The following is an 8,598-nucleotide window of genomic DNA, read 5'->3' as shown; positions in this document are numbered from 1 at the left end:
GCTGCGATTGTCCGATTATTAACGACCAGTAAGTGAGGCGGATTCGATTCTGCCTCACCTGGCTATTGTTTCCAAGCGCTGCCCCTGTACGTAATAGAGCCAAATTTCACATTCCTATGCGATTTTGAGAGGGTTCCAGTGCTCTAAGATAGTTGATATTTATATTTTCGGAATCGGTGCGATACTAGCATTTGATAACCAGCTATTACTGTTGGATAGGGTTACCATACGTCCTCTTTTAAGAGGATTTGTCCTCTTTTTTGACTTTCTTGAAAGTGTCCTCGGAGGACGCCCTTTTGTCCTCTATTTTGAGATTTTGTCCTCTTTTTTGAAAATTTAGATTTAGAGCAAATTGCGAGTGCTATGTCGTAAATTAGCACAGAAGTGACACTCCGGCGGGTATTTCGGAGTGAAAAACGGTGATTTTAGCTCTGAGCGACGAGTTGACCTTTTTTTAGTCAACCGATCACGAAGTGGGAAAAATTCACCGGTTTTTGAGAATTCTTGTCCGGTTTTGGAAGTCTCAAATTTCTGAAAAAGTGTCCTCTTTTTAGATTTCCAAAATATGGTAAGCCTACTGTTGGAGGGAAAAAAATCAAATTTAGTTATTTATGGACAATGGACATGGACATGGGCGGAAAATATATCAATAATCCTTGAACTTTTTCACAATTTTCTGTACTCCTCCAGGCGACAGGTGAGGCAGTGCCTCACTTGCCTTCACTGACCGCACGGCACTGAGCCTCGGAGGTTAGAGTCAGGCAAGATATAGGGATGCAATGGACAAAAGGGCATTGTTTTTTATGTTGTGGTGTGGAAGGTTTTGGTCATCATTCTGGACATTGATTTTTATAATCAATAATCGTTGGGTTATAATTTTCATCTGAACAAGTCACACACAATGTACAATGCGATAAGACACAATGCGATGTAATCTTTTGATTGTATAGAGCCTGGAGAGCACTGGCGTAGCAGCATGTGCTGCCGCCCCTGGCTCTCGCTTAAAATGCCGCCCCCCCCCTAAGTAGACCGCAGCACATTTCGACATAGATTCACGTTCAAGCAATCTTGTCAATAAAAATAAATACAAATAATATGCCGCGTCTCAGCCTCACCGTCTCAACGTTAATAAGGCCAAAAATAATAAAGACAAGAAATAGCGAACGAATGTATTGTGCAAATAGAAAATCAATAGCCGCCTCAAAGAAAAATCAGCAATAATATCCTCAAATTCAAGTTTTTGAACGTAGTCTCTTTCTATAGACAGAATGGATAGAGCTGGTAGCCGATCATCATTCATGGTAGAACGTAAATAAGACTTAATCAGTTGGAGCTTTGAGAAGCTCCTCACACAGCTCGCAATTGAAACACCAATGGTCAGATAAAGTTTCAGACACGAGCATAAATAAGGTGTCGAATCAAGTAGCTTTGCATTAACTAACCATACTAAAAAACATCAAACGCTGTTGCACCACACGATCAAACGTGGTTTCACTGCTCCGCACCAACCTTTTAAACCTTTTGAAATCTCAAGTTGAACAACTTCATATGATCATAACTTAATTTGTGTTCGTCCTAGAAGTCTCATATTGGTTTGTGATTGTAGAAAAAGGTAGCAATCTTCTGATTTATATGATCCCTAATTCGAAGGTATAAGGCATGGCAATTTTCGCAGCTAACTCCAAAAAGTCCACCTCGTCGTCATAAGTGCTTCTAAAAGCGCTGGTGAATAAATTGTGACTTTCGCTTTGCAGCAGCGCGTGGGAATTCCAGAATGCAAACATATCATTTATGTGGTGTATGCCGGTACACCTAGTGTCAGCTTCAAGTTTAAATCTGTCCAAAGCTTGAAACATGCATCCTATAACTTCTTCAACAACACTGATGAGACCAGCATCTTCTGATTGTTCGTCAGACATTCTCCTTTTTCTGCGAACTCTCCGAAAAATCGGCCTTGACGGCTATTTCGGAGTGGCTCGGTCGCCATGTTAACATATTAATTCGTGTTTTTGGAATCAGCGCGACACTAGCTTTCGATTGAGACCTGTTTGATTAAATTTTAGCTCACGGGACGCCAGCTATAGGACTACCAATTACGCGTCTTTTAGCCGACTGTGCAATGTGCACAGCACACTGTGCCGAGCGAGATAGTGAAATGGTGATGCGTCCGGTTTCTTGATCGGTAGGTCGTGGTTTCGATCCCCTGCCGGGTCTGACCAAAGACTCGAAAACTGGTACCCGCGGTTATCCCGATAGGCGCTCAGCAATCACGGAGGAGAAAAAAACGGGGGTGCAGTATAGATGACCTTACTATAAAGTCCGTATCGCATCTCCGTCGTCAAAGCATCTCGATGGTGCAGGCGAAAAAGAATCACTGTGCACTGCAGTGTGCAGCCTCATTTTGCCGCCCCCTTGGAGCCTGCCGCCCCTGGCGCAGAGCCAGAACCGCCAAGTGGCTGCTACGCCAGTGCTGGAGAGTCAACTGTTGTTAAGCTATTGTAACCAACCTTGGAGATGACGTGAACTTAGTAGTAACCAGTGGTCCTATTCTGTAATTAGTACTTACTTTTGACCGTGTCTGTGGTAGACTCGGATAATAGGACGTACAGAAAACGGGGTAGTGGTCTGAATCGAGTTAGCGAGCTTCTCGACGAGCCTAGATTGGTGCTATATAACGCACAATCATTTGAGCTAGGCAACGACCAAACGTGGTACGTTATAGCATCGGGTAACACAACTGAAGTACAGCAGGCAGCAGGCCAGCAGGGTTGTCGCGGATACATTCAGGCAAGTATATAGTATTAGACAGAGGCAAATCGCACGCTCACTGCGCTTCGGTCGCAATCTATCTGACCGTGTGGCAATATGTAGGCTGGCTTATCTAGCACGGAATTTGATTAAAGCAGTATATGGAATTATGGAATCGTGACGATGTCTCTATAGAAATTAAACATGGAACGGCAACGACCGATTTTGCAGCTTCGTTCCGCTGCGCCGAGGCTGGAATGGAGAATTGTTTTGCGTAAACGACTGTAGGATTTCTGGTAATCCAAAAGCTATCTTCCCGAGCGCAGAAATTACTGAATTTAGTCTTGATCGAAAGCTACTGTTGCGCTGATTCCGAAAATGTAAATTAAAAGAATGATCAGGCACTGATCCACCTAGAATCCGTTCTCCTAGTCTGAAATATCGGCATTGTTCAGAACAATCGGGTAACCGCAACACAATGGCCATAACAATGACCCGCTGCGAATCTCCGATTGTTCGAACAATGCCGATATTTCAGACTTGGAGGACGGATTCTAGGTGGATCAGTGCCTGATCATTATTTTAATTTATAGATTCGGAATCGGTGCAACAGTAGCTTTCGATCAAGACCAGGTTCAATAATTTCTGCGCTCGGGAAGATAGCTTTTGGATTGCCAGAAATCCTACAGCCGCTTACGCAATACAATTCTCCACTCCAGCTTCGGCGAAGCGGAACGAAGCTGCAAAATCGGTCATTGCCGTTCCATGTTTAATTTCTATAATGTCTCAGTTGAGGAACAACGCAGACAGTGACGCCTGGATCGCGTTGCTGCAATTGACAATGCGCTTAATACCTTTGCACGAGCGATAAGGTCTGTGCGAAGTGTCATTGCGTCACCGAGCTATTGATGGTAGGCTACGTGTCTGTAGGTAGGCGCTTATTTAGTGCTTCGATTTAGGAGGGGTGAGGTTGCGCAAGTGCTGACATTACTAACATTTTCTTGACTGGTAAGTGTGGGAGTTGATCTTCGGAATAGAATAAGGCCCGGCCCGACGAATTACGTGACATTCTTCAGGTAATTTATTGAGAGCATTCATTGTAGCTCGCTATGAACATGTTGTAGAATGCTTGACGTGTCCAGTAGCCGGTGAGGGTATATAGCGAGTCCGTTGTTTACAGATAGCGACTTACAAATATACTTAACTGGCAGTATAGCTGAGACGAACGTGCTGACGAATGAGTTCTTGACCAGCAGTTCAGCAGACAACTATTTGCCTTTTCCAGATATATTGTACGGATAGATCGAACGGTAGGTTTTGTATTACACATGAACCTTCTATATCGGTCAATATGCAATAAGCGCTAGATTTTATACCAAGGGCGAATATAAGTCACGTGATGTGGAAATATTCCATTACGGAAAACGGATACGAGAGCGAGAGAGCCAGGGCTCTGCAATGTCTGATTGGTCTGTGGACATATGAGCAGAAGTGCTGTCAAATAGCGGGTTACTGATCTCTTGTGTACAATTAAATACGCGCGCTTATCAACGTGTATTACGTAGCCTCGGCGATGATTTGCGCAAGTCCGCAAGTTTTTATGGAACTTGTTCTAATGGCACCGATTTCAGGTGGTTCAAACCGTTTTCATTTATAACTCAAGCCTTGCCACACATCTTCTGCTGTTAAAGTATAAGCGGAAATCAATTACGCATGAACGCACGCACAATGCACAAGTTTGCGGGCATTCTATGTCATTCAGTTTCGCGGTGTCACTCTTTGATCACAATTGCTAAACAGCATGCGCTTAACGGCACTGTCTTCAAGCCATCGAGAGATAGGAGCCAAAACATGCTAGGCCCGAGACGAGATAGGCCAGCGATCATATCTTTCGTACAAGGTCTATTGTAGATGAGGTTGTTTAGGCCAGCCATTATATCGCGCGCACCAGGCCAATGCAGATGCGATTGTGAAGGCCAGCGATAGTATATTGCGCAGGCCAGCGATGGTACATTGCGCACGGGGCCTATTGCAGATACGATCTTGAAGTCAGCGGAACTAGGCTTGTTGGTGAAGCGATAAATCAGGCCAACGACGATTGCCGAGCGCGCAGCAATCAATGACCTAATTTAGCGATTCTCTCGGCGGGAGATCGCGTCGCGTTACATTGTGCACGCAGACTTGTACAAAACTACCGACTTAGGGCGGAGATAATAATGTTGGCTGATCCGGTAGAATGCTAATCATGTGATTAAAAACTGCTAATCGGGACGCATTTTAGGCGGAGATAATAAAGTTCGCTGATCCGGGAGACTGCTAATCCTGTGATCGTGCTAATCACGACGAGTAAAGTTGGAAACGTTACGCACGATGGTTAGTCGAGGTGTCCCGATTTTCAATCAAGTGGCGTTCTATGTTGCATCATAATGCGGAAACGCGTTATAGGCTATCGGTTGTCAATTTGTTGAATGAAACAGCAGCCTGCTGAAAACGATACTGCCACTGCCACTGTAATAGGTAGAATTATCATCGCGAAATGAAAGTCGTGTCCAAATTGTACGGTACAGCTAAGAAACGATTATAGAATATTGATATCGCTCCGCAATGGTGGGTACATAACTCGTTGATTGTTTAGTGAAGCCATTACCTAGGAGACATTATCGGGAATAATTGTGCATAGAAATGGTACTGAAACAAACGGTTTTCTGAGTAGCTCTACGCTCTAGATCTAGTTCTAGTTGCTGATTTTAAAAAGTGAGTATCATCATCATTCATCATCATTGGTTTATTAGCAATTTTATCAGTTCAATACACCACAAAAAATGCGATACAATGAAAAGAAAGAAAGATGTCGAAGCGACTAGGAGTTGTCTATGGAATCGGACACCCACCTTGGCCTAGGCGATGTAAAGAGGAGGCATGCACACTGAATGAAAGTAAAGAAGATAGTATAGAAAAAGGAAGCGACAAGAAATAGGGCGGCATGTCATGGGGAGCGAGATCGATAGGTCAGTCGTGGTCCGGTAATCTTGAGGATGGACTGTATCTATTTAGTAGTAATTGCTTGTATTTCGACTTGAATGTGGACATGCTCGTCGACTGCCGGATGGCCGGCGGGATACTGTTCCACACATCAGGTCCGGCATATTTGATAGAGCGATGATCTTTTCGGTAGATCATATGATATTTGGACGACGTGGACGCGCGTGGGTTGTACTTGTGCGCTTTTGATTCAGAGGTAAAGAAGTCATTGAAGTATTCGGGGCAACGACCGCAGTGAAACTGATACATATACTTGGCGATTTCGAGTTTCCGCATATCTTCTATGTTTAGCACGCCGAATCTCTTCAGCAGCGACTTATTGGATGGGCAGCCAGGCCCCTTTGGGGCCCTAGCTATGATTCGGAGTACTTCATGCTGTAGTTTCTGCAGTGGCTTGAGTGCAGTTTTACTGGCAGCCCCCCAACAGAGGATGCCATAATGTAACTTCGATTGGATTAAGGATTTAAAGAGTATCAGAAGAACCCATGCTGGCATGAAGTGCCCAAGGCTGTAGAACAGGCCGCACTTCGGTGATAATTTAGTTTCTAGGGACTGAATATGACTCTTCCAGTACTAGTTCTAGTTGCGCATTTTGAAGTGAGTACATCTAGTTCTATTTATAGTTGCAAGTTTTAAAAATTGAGTAGTTCTAGTTCTAATTCTAGTTACGCTTTTTGAAAATCCATTAGTTTGTACAAGTCTGTGTGCATGGGCGAATCTCGCTAATTGGCCGCGCGCAACACTGATCATACGACTTATTGAATTGCAACTGAATATTTGCGTCAGAATATTCATTTCATAAGGACGGGGTTTCGCGCTGCAAAAGGGAGGTTCGACCCCTGAACCCCCCTGGCTACGCGCCTGTGCAACCTGTCTGATTACGGTGCCGATTGGCATTCGACTTAGCCTAGCAAGTACTGATGGTTGATGAGAAGATTAGGTGACTGTTGCATGTTCTCATGCGGCTGTGTAGCAGAAAGAATGCGGTCGAACCCACCTATGTTTTGAACTTATGTGTCGAATTCATTATTTTAGTTTTGTGATGATTTAAAGTTAATATTATGCACCCTTTTTTCGCTATTTAGAAGTAAAATAACAGTGGCATGAAACTACTATACGGTAGACAGAACAGAAGTACCGTAATTTTCCAAGTATAGTACGCCCCCATGTATAATACGCACCCCTAAAATAGCATGTAAATTCTGGGAAAATGCCTGTACCCATGTATAGTACGCACCCTGCATTTCAGTACATGAATATTTCCGATTTCGTATACGATGTCATTCTGTTTTGCGATATCACTGTTGAACAATCATTACACGACGATCGCTAATCATTATACAATTAGCGGGATTGTCTTTAAACGATAGTAGATAGCAGCCAAAGCCTGCGAGGCGGGCGGCGCGATAGTTCAGGCTAGCGACACGACATCTTGAGCACGATGAGACCTTTTACAGATGCGATTGCTAATCATTATACAATTAACGGTATTTTCTCTAAACGATAGTAAATGGCAGCCAAAGCCTGCGAGGCCGGCGGCGAGTTAGTTTAGGCCAACGAACCGACATCTTGAGCATGATGCCTATTACAGATGCGATTGCGCCTAGGCTAACGGTTATGTCATGCGCAACAGGTCTGTCGGAGATGCGACTGATTACGCAAGCGATTATATCTTGCGCACATGGCCTCTTGTATATGCGATTGTTCGGGCCTGTCGTTGACGCGATGAATTGGCGAGAATTGCCGCGTGCGAGTGTCTATTAGTGACCTTATTTCGCTCGCGTACAAACGGCAAACCAACTCAGCAGGAGATCGCGTGATTGTGCACACGACTCTCGTTAATTAGCAACGCGCTTCCCTTAATTGGCAGCGCGTCACACTCTATATTACGAATTACTACCCGCGATGGCTGAAAGTGATGCGCGATTGGAAACAAACATTAAGAAAGGTGTGATTTCAAGTTTTTTATCGAGGGAGATTTATTTTCAAGCGTGTTGTTCCCATGTATAATACGCAGCCCCCCGATTTTAGGGCAAAAAATCGTGTAAATTTTGCGCATTATACATGGAAAATCACGGTATATGTTTACAGTAACCAGTATGTGCGGGTAATTTTCAGTAATAAGGTAGTTACATGTCAGACGAACTCCAAAAGAGTTTCAGTGGTATTAGGGCTGGGCAAAATCGAGTACCTGAGTGATTCGATTTTGAATCTCGTATTATGCTTCGAGTCGAGTTTTCGAGTATTACTCATTATGACGTAATAGCAGTATGCATGATGTCAAAGTTCAAATACGACCCTTTTAGGCGGCCACAAAGAATGTAATGCCTGCTATCCATCACATTGAAGATACTTTGATATTTTTTTGACAATACCGATTTCATTGCACTTTGTGACAATGCTGTGGATTAATCATGACTTCAGAAATATGGTATTTCCAGTAACCTTCGTATCTTTGTACTATCTGTTTTGTATGCTGCGTCACTGCCAATGAAGGTTTGAAGGCATCCACAGTGGAAAATACTATCTAAACTAAAATTTTCGTTGATAGATTAACTTTCAGTGGTGAGGAGCGTATATTTTCAGTACTTGAAAAAATCGTCTTTTACTGCTGGACTCAAATCATTAGATTTATTACTCGATTCAGACTCGAGTGCTCGAATCATTGTGCCCAGCCCTCTCATTAAAGTCTCCAAATTCGTTTAAATTTGGCTAAAACATTCTACAGTATATCTGAGTAAATTAAAATTTATATTGATGGAATTGCATAACTTGTTTCAAAGTTATTTCATGATACAAAGCAGCTTT

This window comes from Botryllus schlosseri, chromosome 12, assembly GCF_051294905.1.
Source record: "Botryllus schlosseri isolate E-star chromosome 12, Bs_hap1, whole genome shotgun sequence".
NCBI classification, from domain to species: Eukaryota; Metazoa; Chordata; class Ascidiacea; order Stolidobranchia; family Styelidae; genus Botryllus; species Botryllus schlosseri.
The sequence above is the reverse complement of the archived record's forward strand: the minus strand, read 5'-3'. Positions refer to the sequence as shown.